Below are 12,068 nucleotides of genomic sequence, written 5' to 3'. Positions count from 1 at the left end.
CTTTCTTTCTTTCTTTCTTTCTTTCTTTCTTTCTTTCTTTCTACCTGGTGAAATTACGGGTACTATGAGTTGTGCATCTTGAATAGGAGCCCAGCCTCGCCAGGACCAACTGAGGCCAGTGGGTGTGTTGGGCTGCAAAGGTCCACGACCCCGCTATGCTTGAGAGGGCATTCCCCTCTGTAGCCCTTGGGAGAGTCTTGCAGTGGAGGGTTGCCGATCCCACCGGGACTTGGCTGGCTTCTGAAGGGTTTCTCACTGCCTCCTGATTACCTATGGCCAAGTTAGGAACCAGAGAGGGGCCGCTGGCCTAAAAATAGTCACAGCATGGCAGGAGGATACGGATGGCATGGAGCCACTGCTGCCTTCCTGCTGCCAGAAGATGATTCCGTAAGGAGACAGTCAAGTGGGGAGGGTGTGTGTCTGAAGACAGGTGTGAAAAGTGTAGAGGGGAGGGAGTGTTTTCTTCCTGGCTTCTGTTAGGGGGAGATAAAAGTTGTAGAGACTGACTTTTAAAAAACGTTAGATACAGTAAAAGCAAGATTTGGGAGGTTATTCTTTTTATGAGGCTGGGATATATTTCTAAATATTTCTAGTTTGTAAGGAAACCTTTTGTATTTCATGTTGGTCACAGATTGTTGACAAATGGAAACAGTGATGCGCCTTGTTTCCTATAGAGGCCTGAGAACACAAAGTGAATCATTGTTTGAAAACTTGAGGCTGACAGGTCATTTAAACAAAGACCTATACATTTTTTTTTTATTCAAGTGTAGTTGATGCACAGTATTAGTTTCAGATGTACAGCAGTGATTCAACATTTATGTATATTGCAAAGCGATCACAATGACTCTAACATCTGTTCCTCTACAAAGTTGTTGCAATATTAAATATATTCCCTATGTTGTTCATTGCATCCTGTGTCATCTTTCACAACAGGGAGTTTGTGCCTTTTAACCCTTCTCCCCTGTTTGGCCCATCTCCCTACCTTGCTCCCCTCTGGCAATCACCAGTTTGTTTTCTGTATTTATGATTCTGTTTTGCTTTGTTTTTGTTTTTTAGATTACACATATACGTGAAGTCGTGATACTTGTTTTACCCTGGCTTATTTCACTTAGTATAACACCCTCTAGGTTCATCTATATTGTTGCAAATAGCAAGACTTCATTTTTTTTTCTTTTTTTTTTTTTTTTTTTGAGAGAGAGCATACTGAAGTGGGGGAGGGGCAGAGGGAGAGAGAATCTTCAGCAGGCTCCAAGCCCCGGATGCCCGACTTGGTGCCCAGTCTCACAACTGTGAGAGCATGACCTGAGCTGAAATCAAGAGTCAGATGCTTAACCGACTGAGCTACCGAGGAACCCCTCATTCTTTTTTTTATGGCTAAGTAACAGTCTATCATATATATGCCACGTCCTCTTTATCTTTTTGTCTATTGGTGGACACTTGGGTTGCTTCTTTATCTTGGCTATTGTGAATAATGCTGCAATAAATATAGGGGCGCATATAGCTTTTCAAATTGGTGTTGTTTCTTTGGATAAATACCCTGAAGTGGAATTTCTGGATTATATGGTAGTTCTAGTTTTAGTTTTTAGAGGAACCTCCATACTATTTTCCGCAGTGGCTGCACTGTTTTGCATTCCCACCAACAGTGCAGGAGGGTTCTTTTTTCTTTACATCCTTACTGATGCTGCTTAAATTTTCTTAAGTAAATTTTCTTAAGTAAATTTTCTTAAATACTCACTATTCTGACAGATGTGAGGTGATATTTTGTTGTGGTTTTGATCTGCAGTTTCCTAATGATGATTGATGCTGAGCATCTTTTCGTGTGTCTGTTGGCCATCTGTATGTCTGCTTTGGAAAAATGCCTACTCAGGTCCTCTGCCCATTGTTTAATCAGATTGTTTGGTCTTTTGGTGCTAAATTGTAGGAGTTCGTTAATATTTTGGATATTAATGTGTATATCTTCTGTCATTCAATAGGTTGCCTTTTCATTTTGTTGGTGGTTTCTTTTGCTGTGCAAAAGCTTTTTAATTTGATGTGGTCGCACTTGTTTTTCAGTAATCAAAGAGATTGCTGCCTATGTTTTCTTCTAGAATTTTTACAGGTTCAGGTCTTAGGTTAGGTCTTTAATCTGTTTTGGGTTTATTTTTTTGCATGGTGTATGAAAGTGGCCCAGTTTCATCCTTTTAGCCTTTTCCCAGCACTGATGTGGTAATGAAGTGTTGGGGTTCAGAGCCAATAGCCAAGAGGAATTCTTGAGATGTCTTTGGTACAGAAAGGGGGTTTTATTAAAGCATGGTGATAGGACCTGTGGGCAGAAAGAGCTGTACTGGGGTTGTGACTGGGTGACTGATTTAAATGTATATACCTTCAAGTTGGGAAGGGGTTAGAGATAGCATAAGCCTCCAAGGTATTTTGGAAACAAGGTTTCCAGGATCCTGGGGGGGGGGGGTAACTGTTGTTAGGAAAAGGTCATTTATTACTGTCTAGTAAAAACTTGGTCATGAGACCCTTCCTATGTGTATCAATGGGCCATAAGCTTGGCATATGATTGACGACATGTACCTTGGGGGGTAGACATAGAAGAAATTTCCAAACGAATTTTTATGTGTTAAAGTAGACTAACAGGATCCTGGCGGTTTGGGATAATGTTAAACTAATACTGCCTTTTGCCTCTAGCAAAGTGTCATCATCAAGGCACCTGGGCTCCCAGAGGAGGACGGTCACTCTGCCTGTCTCAAGGACTCGTCAATGGGCTGTAGGCAGTAGGGAAATTTAACTTTTTCTTTTGCCTTAGTTTCCCACATCCAGCACCATTTTGGAGACTTTTTCCCATTGTATGTTCTTGCCTTTGTTTGTCATAGATTAATTAATCATGTAAGTGTGCGTTTATTTCTGGGCACTCTAAACTCTTCCACTGTGTATGCGCGTGTGCACGTGCGTGGTAATAACCTATTGTTTTGATTACTGTAGCTTTGTAATTTAGTTTGAAATTTGGGCATGTTATACCTTCAGCTTTGTTGTCTTTCGTGATTGCTTTGGCTATTTGGGGTCTTTGGTGGCTCAATATAAGTTTGAGGATTATTTCTAGTTCTGGAGAAAATGCCATTGGTATTTTGATAGGGATTGCATGGAATTTGTGGATTGCTTTGGGTAGTGTGGTCATTTTAACAATAGTCTTCCAACTCATAAGCTTGGCCTATCTTTCCATTTATTTGTGTCAACTTCAATTTCTTTTATTCATGTCTTATTTCAGAGTGTAGGTCTTTCACCTCCTGCATTCAACTTACTGGTAAGTATTCTTTTTTATGCATTTGTGGACCTTTTAAACAGAAGTTTCTAGGAAGATTATTTAACATACTAACAACTCTTTGGATATATTTGATATACATTTTATGTTGAAGCCATACTGGCTAGAAGAACTTCAGTCTGAAAGTGATAGTCTTTTCAGAATGGTAGGTGTTTGCTGACTGGGTATAATGTATTCAAAACTTAGTATTTATTTTCCAGTCTCCTTTTCTTTTTAAGGTGAAACCAGAAATTTAAAATATCTGTGGTCAAAAGACCAAAGGCTTTGTTTTCCATCCCAGTCTCCAGGGTGATTATGGAGGTCTGATGAGAAGAGAAGTAGAGAGTATTTAGTTGGAACACAATTGATTTATGAATGGATGGTTATTGATTTTTTTTTTAAGGGATTCTTTCACTGCATCTCAGTGTTGACTATAAGTTTAAGCAGTATTTTCTGTTTCTGAGGAACAGGGAGAACTTTCTTGACTTTGAAGATATTTTTTGTTACCTCTGTTGCAAAGGCTAATGTGTTGCTAATTGTTTTATGTCAGTGGTTCTGTTTGTTAAGTGTCACGACAGCCCACAGAGGGCTTGGAGAGATTTGCAATGAGCTGAGTTACAATGCAGAGAGCCTGTTTCTGTTGATTTGTGGAGATTGTATTCTAAAGAATCAAGAGGCTAATGATTTACTGGGTCCTTCAGGAGAGGAAATTGGTGTCTTGGACCTGGAGTAATCGTGAACCTGAGAATTGTTGTTCTTGGAATATATTTTGAAGGGAGAGCCTATTTGACTTGCTGATGAGGAGAATCAGGGCTGACTGCTAGGTTTTTGATGGGATGAGCTTGGCTGCATAGACGGATCTTTTACTGAGAATAAGGAACACTGGAACGAGAAGGAATTGGTGTGAGTCTAGAAGCCTGGAGTTCGTAAAAAAAAATTTTTTTTAATTTATTTATTCTTGAGAGACAGAGCATGAGTAGGAGAGGGGTAGAGAGAGAGGAAGATACAGAATCTGAAGCAGGCTCCAGGCTTTGAGCTGTCAGCACAGAGCCTGACACAGGGTCGAACCCATGAACTGGAGATCATGACCTGAGCCCAAGTTGGATGCTTAACTGACTGAGCCACCCAGGAGCCCCAAAGTTTTTTTAGATGCAGGAAGTTTGAGATGTAAGTTAGATAAACAGGTGCAAATGTTGAATTAACGGTTGGGTATTCAGATGTGGAGCTTTGGAGAAAGATCCAGGCTAGAGAGAGAGATGCTAGTCGGACTTGCCATCAAACAAAATGCACGTATTTTTTTTTTTTTGAATGTTTATTTTTGAAGGAAAGAGACAGAGCATGAGCAGGGGAGGAGCAAAGAGAAAGGGAAACAAAGAATCCAAAGTGGGCTCCAGGCTCTGAGGTGTCAGCACCGAGCCTGATGCGGGGCTGGACCCAAAAACCGCGAGATCATGATCTGAGCCAAAGTCAGACACTGAACTGACTGAGGCACCCAGGAATCCCCAGAATGCATGTATTTATTCATTTTATTTTATTTCTTTGAAGCTGTCTTTAAATTCTTTATTTTTCCAAATTTTTATGTAAATTCTGGTTAACATATAGTGTAATATTGGGGAGTAGAATTTGGTGATTCATCACTTAGATATAACACCCAGTGCTCATCCCAACAAGTACACTCCTTAATGCCCAGCACCCATTTAGCCCATCCCCCACTCACTTCCTCTCCAGAACCCTCAGTTTGTTCTCTGTAGTTAAGAGTCTCTTAAGGTTTGCCTCCCTCTCTTTCCCCCTATTCCTTACTCTATTTTCATCAAACAGAATAGATTTAAAGCAAAATGATGAGTGTAGGAAGAGAAGAGAGTGAGGGGCTGAGCCATGAATTACCCTCCACATTTGAAAGTTGGTCAGAGAAGCCAGCAAGGGCATTTGCCAAGGAGCAGCCTGTGAATTTAGGAGGAGAAAATTAGGGTAGTGCCTCTGACGCCAAGTAAAGGAGGTGTCTTGGAGCTTGAACCCTACAGTGTGAAGAGTTGTGTTTGCCAGGCAGGGAACCCTTTTGTTCACTTCTTAGTAAATGTATGTTTAATGATTTAGAATCTTGATAAGCTTGAGGAAACCATGGTAAATTCAGCCAAAATTAAGAACAAGTACAATACAGCTCTTTAAAACACCAGAACAGGAGATTTAATTACCCGTAGGCAATCTCATTTGAGGGAACTGTATATACATTGTGCTAATCACTTTTGAAATTTCGACAGTGGATGGAAGAACCGTAGTACTCTTTGAGGGCCCCCCAGATCCGCAACATTTCTTTATATCTGGCCAGTGCCCACAGTGCTGTTTTAAGAGCTTCATTGACCCGGGTGCTTCTTTCGGAGGCCCCATTCTACGTCCTGTCAAAATATTAACATAACCACACTTAATGTATTTAAACAGTTGAGTTGCTATTGAGTGGTTGTTAACTGTCTAAAATCTTTCTATTCTTGAGGCGCCTGAGTGGCTCCGTTGGTTAAACATCCGACTTTGGCTCAGGTCAAGGAAGTTGTCAGGAACCAAGTTAGGTCAGTCATTCTTCCTCATTGTTCATTTCTGCTTCACTCATGACTTGGGTAGTGTTCTCTCTGTAGAGACTTGTTTCATCTGTTTCTGGGTGCATGGCAGAAAGAGGCTAATTCCACGGGGCTGGGATTTATGTTTTCCAGTTCTAGGGACTTCAACAGACCCACTGTGCCTGACAAGCTATTTCACACCCAAATGCTGGGGGAGTGGCCATCTGACCCCATTTGAGGTAGCTGTCCACAGAAGGACAATTCACCATTTTTCACCATTTTCCATTTTACCCACCTCAGTGAGTAAAAAGGAGGTACTTTCAGAGAAAGGGGGTTGTTGTAAGTAAGCCCACATGCAAGGATTCCCATTTATTTTTTTAAATTTATTTTTTTTAATGTTTGTTTATTTTTGAGAGAGAGATGGAGTGAGAGCAGGGGAGGGGCAGAGAGAGAGAAAGGGAGACACAGAATCTGAAGCAAGCTCTAGACTCTGAGCTGTCAGCACAGAGCCTGATGTGGGGCTCGAACTCATGAACCAGGAGATCGTGACCTGAGCCAGAGTTGGACACTTAACCCACTGAGCCACCCAGCCTTGCCAAAAGTTCCTGTTTAAGATTATAGAAGATCCATTTTTATGACTGCTCAAATTGCTTTGCAAAAGAATGATTACAGTGAGGTCTCAGGAAGGAGTTGGGAGTATCCCATGTAGCTATTTTTTTTATATTTGTATTTAGATATTAAAAGTTTAGGTACCTGCTTGGGCAGCTCATATGCTAAGATTAGAAAGATAGATCAGTGAGGGTCCTGCCCAAGGATGGCATGCAGCTTCATGAAGCATTCTGTATTTTTCATAAAATAAGTTCTAGGATGTGTGTACAGCATTATGACTATAATGAATTATACTGTATTGCATGTCAAAAGTTGCTTGAAGAGTAGATTTTAAAAGTCCTCATCCCTCTCTCTCTCTCTCTCTCTCTCTCTCTCTCTCACACTCACACACACACACACACACACTCATACACACACACACACACACTCACACACACGTAGTTTTTATCACTTCTTGGTTTTGATCCATCCCTGTGAGTGATGTTTAATGAATAGCTAAGAAAGTCTGATTTATAGTCAACATTTATTGAATGCTTGCTTTATGTTAAGCGTTGTGTCCGAGACTTCTGTAAATACAAGGACAGCTCTTATTCTTGGATCCATGCAGTCAAGTTGAGATTTCTTCGCCCTGGAGAAGGAGTTTCTCATTAAGTGGGCCTTGAGTGGGAATGTTTCATATACAGGTAGCTAAATGGTCTGGAGGGCCCAGTGGGAACCTAAGCCCCTTGATTTGACTATGGAATGCCTGTTTTGTGTTCACTGTGACTTTGGGCCCATCGCTAGTGTCCCACAGGCTGGCCAGGCTGCTTTACCTGGAGTCTCTTGGACCTGCCCAGTGTCTATTGACCATGGGTCCCAATGGTCACCCTCGTTTCCCCTTCTGAATTTTAAACAACTTCATCTAAAAATCTTTGTTAGCAAATGTACTCTGGTTGCTATCATAATCTAACCCTTCTCTGAAATAATTTATTTCATGACTTTTTTAGTTACTATGATGAGAATTTAAATGGAGATTTGAACGGTGAAACTTGCTGAGTTAGCATACCTATTCACATGTATAAATGGATTGTTTCTGTGTGACAGTTTAACTCCGAAGAGCTTCTCTGAGGCTGCTCTGTAGTGCCACGGTGGTCAGTATGATGGTGCGTGCTGTTGCGTAGACCCTTCCATTTGTTGGTTTAACATTGGAGATAGCAGATGGTCACGGGGAGCCCAAAGTTCCAAGGTGAGCAATATAGTATTTTCGCCCTGTTCTGTAGATTAGGAAAGTTGAGGTTCCAGTCATGCTATGCTGTCAAGTCTGGCTCTTGTAGTTCATTATTTGCTTTGGTTTGTTTGTGGTAAAATATACATGACGTAGAATTTACCATTTTAACCATTTTTAAGTATACAGATCAGTGGCATTAACTATACCCATAATGTCATAACCATCACCACTGTCTAGTTCCAGAATTTTCCATCAGTGCACACAAAACTTTTGAACTCCTGAAAGAGTAATTTGCCATTCAACTTTCCCACCAGCTCCCTGGTAACCTCTATCCTACTCTCTATGAATTGGCCTATTTTGGTACCTGATGTAACAGGACTCGTACCATATTTGTCCTTTTGGTCTGCTTTATTTCATTTAGCATGTTATCAAGGTTCATCCACTTGTAGCATGTATCAGAATTTCCTTCCTTTTTATGGCTGAATAATATTCCATTGTATTGATGTCCTACGTCTTGTTTCTCCACTCATTAGTTGCTAGATACTTGGATTGCTTACCTTGTGTTGGTTATGAATAATGCTGCAGCGAACATGGGTATAGAATTATCTGTTCACGTTCCTGCTTTTAATCCTTTTGGGTGTATACCTAGGAGTGGAATACAAGATCTTACATAGTTCTATGTTAAACTTCTTAAGGAGCCACCAGATTGTTTTCCACAGCTGCTGCATCATTTTACATTCTGAGTATGAATTCGAGAGGGTTCCAATTTCTTCACATCCTCACTAACATTTTGATAATAGCCATGCTAATGGGTGTGAAATGGTATCCCATGGTTTTGGTTTCATTTTCCAGAAGACTTTGGATGTTGAGCATCTTTTCACACACACTTGTTGGCCATCGGTATGTGTTCTTAGGAGAAATGTCTCTTCAAGTCCTTTTTTCACATGGCGTCAACCTTTTGAATGAAATTTTCTGTTCCTTGGTTTCACTTCATAGTCCTACAAGCTTTCTTTTATGTATGTATTAAGAAAGTTAGATTGAAATTGGGGAAATTTTTACTCTTGGATCCAGGCATGTCACGGAGTAAAGAGAAATAAGTTTCTCAACCTAAGTTAACTTTTCAAATCAAGTAGGAGAAAGGAGGGAAAAGTTATGAGTGTGTTGCACATGCCTAGGAAATTGGAAGAATGATATAATTTATAGCAGGTAATTTCTCTTAAGAACATATTTTTTTGGTAGGTTTAATCTCTTTGATTCTCTTACATGGATTAAGTAGTTTTCTTCTATAATACATAATTCCTATGCCACTACTTTTTCAAAGACCTGTGTTGATTTTTTTAAACGTTTATTTGATTTGTAAGAGAGAGTGAGCATGCACGAGCACACACATGAATGGGGGAGGGGCAGAGAGAGAGGGAGACAGAGGATCCAAAGCAGCCCAATGCGGGCCTGAAACCCACAAACTGTGAAATCATGACCTCAGCCAAAGTCAGATGCTTAACTGCCTGAGCCACCCAGGCGCCCCTGACCTGTGTTGATTTTTTCTTTCTTTCTATCCCTTTGATTATTTGGATGATTGACAAGTAGTTGCACAGTTTCAGAAACAGAACTGTTCTAGTTATTTACTCTGTTGAGAAATCCAAAATGTTTTTAATTCGCGCCTAGATTATCTTAATCATAGAGAGAACCTAGGTTACAAAAAAATGTTGAACGTAGGATGTTTAGTTTGGGGCCTAGGTTCTCTCTGTAGAAAAATGTAATCTGCTTTGAGACCCAGTAGAGTACCGAATGTCCCGGTTCCTAATCTTAATTGACATCAGTGATGGTAGCCACAGTGCTTTCCTGTTATGACATCAGTACAGATGAAGCTGGCCTCAGGACCAGATAACTTTGTTTTAGCAGATGCACATGGCAGTCATAATTATGAATCACTTTATCTCTTTTGCGGTGTAGTCAGTGGGAGATAAAGAACAAGAAGGATTTGGGTTTGGATAATGCAAGTGAAATATTTACTCGTGTTTTCGTCTGTAGCTTTGGGGCACCGACTATTTGTTACATTGGTGTAGGACATCTCCTGTAGGTTTGTTTGCTTTACAAGTTGTGTTCTGTAGATTGGTCTCTAGTTTGTGAAGGTTTTCCTTTTAGAATATTTGATGTTCTTGGAGCAGGATTATTCTGTAACTCAATGTCATTTCCCCCTAAGGTTAGTTGAATTCATAGTGTTAAAGTGGATAAAAATTTGGTCATATCCTAAATGCACCATTAAGTTTTTGTGGGTTTTTTGACCCATTCTTTTATGAGGCAAGATGGTGGTCAGCCAGAGTGAGTAAAGATATGTGTTCTAGTCTGGTTCTGTCTCTAAGTAGTTGTATGAACTTGGAAGTCCTCAGGGCTGCTACACTTCACAATACTACGGACACTGTTACCATCCTCTTTGATGTAAATGGTACCCCTGGATTTCTTTTCTATAGAATGTGGTGTGAATGGTGACCCCTTGATTCAGGCAACTGAGGCACTACTAGAAATCCTAACTTAATCCCTAGACCACAGTTTTCTCACCTGCAGAATAAGGTTGGGTGAAATAAACTCATGTGCTCTGAGCACTGGAAGATGCATCCCTCATCAGCGTTAGCCCCTCTCCTAAGGATGGGCCCTGTTTACAGGATAATTATAAAATTAATTTTGTTAACAAAAGTAGTGTTTTATTTTAAGAGAATTCATGGAACCGTTCATCATACCATGTTGAGTTAGAATAAAATTCCAAATCAACTTCAGGAAATAACCTGCTTGTAAGTTGGGGACTGTCTGTTCCGTGCTGGCAGTATAGCTCAAGGTTGTATAGCAGAGGTGCGTGGGGTGGAAGGGGGACACGAGTGTTGGGGGCTGCGGAGGGGGCAGAGGATGGGCTTCAGCGTGAGCAGGTTTGCACCCAAGCCCTACTGGTGTCATGTTTGACTTCATGTGTAGACTGCCTGCCTGCAAGACTTCTTGGCGTGCATTTCGGTATCCGAATCGGACAGCCTGTTGTTGGATTTTGAAAGGCATTTATTTTAGGGTCCATATTGACTATTTGGGGAAGTAACAGGTTCAGTGACAGTATTGTAGAGAGCAGTTAGGCTGGTCCAAGATTCTGATTAAATGATTTCTAAATCTTTACGTTTTAGTTTCTGTGAATGAAATGTTGATCAAAAAAATACAGTCTGCAAAGAATGTGTTTATTCCATTGGAGCATAAATATTTTTAATGTTTCGGTATTTAGAAGATTCCAAAGATGATGATAAATATTTAAATAATTTTGAAGCAAATTTACATATATGTCCCTTACACATATATTATTTGATAATCTCTGAGCACTCAGAATTTCCTGAGTTTAAAGGCTATGAAAATTTTAAGAATTTTTATTACAGGAAGTCAGTGTAGGAAGTGAAAAATCAAATTGTATGTAGATGAATAAAGATTGTACCTTGAATCTGAGTTCCTACAGTGATAAAGATACATTCTTACCATCTTTCCTTTAAATCTTTTTTTTTTATTCAAGTCACTAGAATATTCTGGATTCTTTAATTAAGAAGCAGTCACCCAGCAATAGTGAATGCTGATTTACTCTGACAAGCAAAAGTCCCTCCTATTTGCAGAGATGGTCTGGATAGACCCGTGAACTGCTTGCTTATAGAACTTTGCATTTTTGTTTTGTTTTCAGTCTTACTGTAAGTGATGTACAATAGAACCAAGAATTTTCCCCCTTTAAGCCTTAGACAAATCTGTGATGTTTTGTTGGCAAAGAGTCCAAGGAAAATTCTTTAGTTTGGGGAGAAAAAAAGGCTTTGCACTCAGCCGTGTTACTGCTGCAAGACCGAGCTGGTCTTTGAATAACCATGGTCTTCTGAGAGGCTTCATTCAATGGTCTGGTGTTTGGATTTCTTTTTAGTCTGGCTGCAGTTTCTGCTCTATGAAAAAGATAGTTTCTTACGTACAACTACAAGCTCTTTGATTCTGGAAAAATAAGTTCACAGCTGTTGGTTTTGATATTCTGAGAAATGTAGGTAAATTACCTGGATATAACTGGTTTAGGGCATTTAAGTTATGCAAAAACTGCAGAATGAAGTTTGAGAAACAACACTTAAATTTTTTTTTTAATGTTTACTTTAGAGAGACAGAGCAGAGCGCCCACGAGCGCTTGAGTGGGGGAGGAGCAGAGAGAGAGGGAGACACAGAATCCGAAACGGGCTCCAGGCTCTGAGCTGTCAGCCCAGAGCCTGACGTGGGACTCGAATTCTGGAATGATGAGATCATGACTTGATCCGAAGTCGGACGCTTATACAACTGAGCCACCCAGGAGTCCCGAAGCAACACTTTTTTAATGAACTGCTTTTAAAATATTACCTAGCTTTCATCTCCTTACATATTGTGGTGTTTACCA

The 12,068-nt window shown here is 40.2% G+C and overlaps 1 protein-coding gene across 4 annotated transcripts in view; it reads left to right on the top strand.

Moving 5' to 3' along the window:
• MTUS1 (microtubule associated scaffold protein 1) overlaps positions 1 to 12,068 on the top strand; it is a 169,851-nt gene that overhangs the window by 18,054 nt on the left and 139,729 nt on the right. Inside the window, exon 1 of one of the 4 annotated variants that reach the window (XM_049631720.1) lies at positions 2,890 to 3,286. The exons of the other annotated variants lie outside the window; for them this stretch is intronic. The gene's annotated coding sequence lies outside the window, so the exon portion shown is untranslated. Of the gene's footprint in view, positions 1 to 2,889; positions 3,287 to 12,068 lie in introns of those variants that run through there. 4 annotated transcript variants of the gene reach the window in all.

Source organism: Panthera uncia, chromosome B1 (assembly GCF_023721935.1).
Source record: "Panthera uncia isolate 11264 chromosome B1, Puncia_PCG_1.0, whole genome shotgun sequence".
Taxonomy (NCBI): Eukaryota; Metazoa; Chordata; class Mammalia; order Carnivora; family Felidae; genus Panthera; species Panthera uncia.
This window is presented reverse-complemented; position numbering and strand designations above follow the sequence as displayed.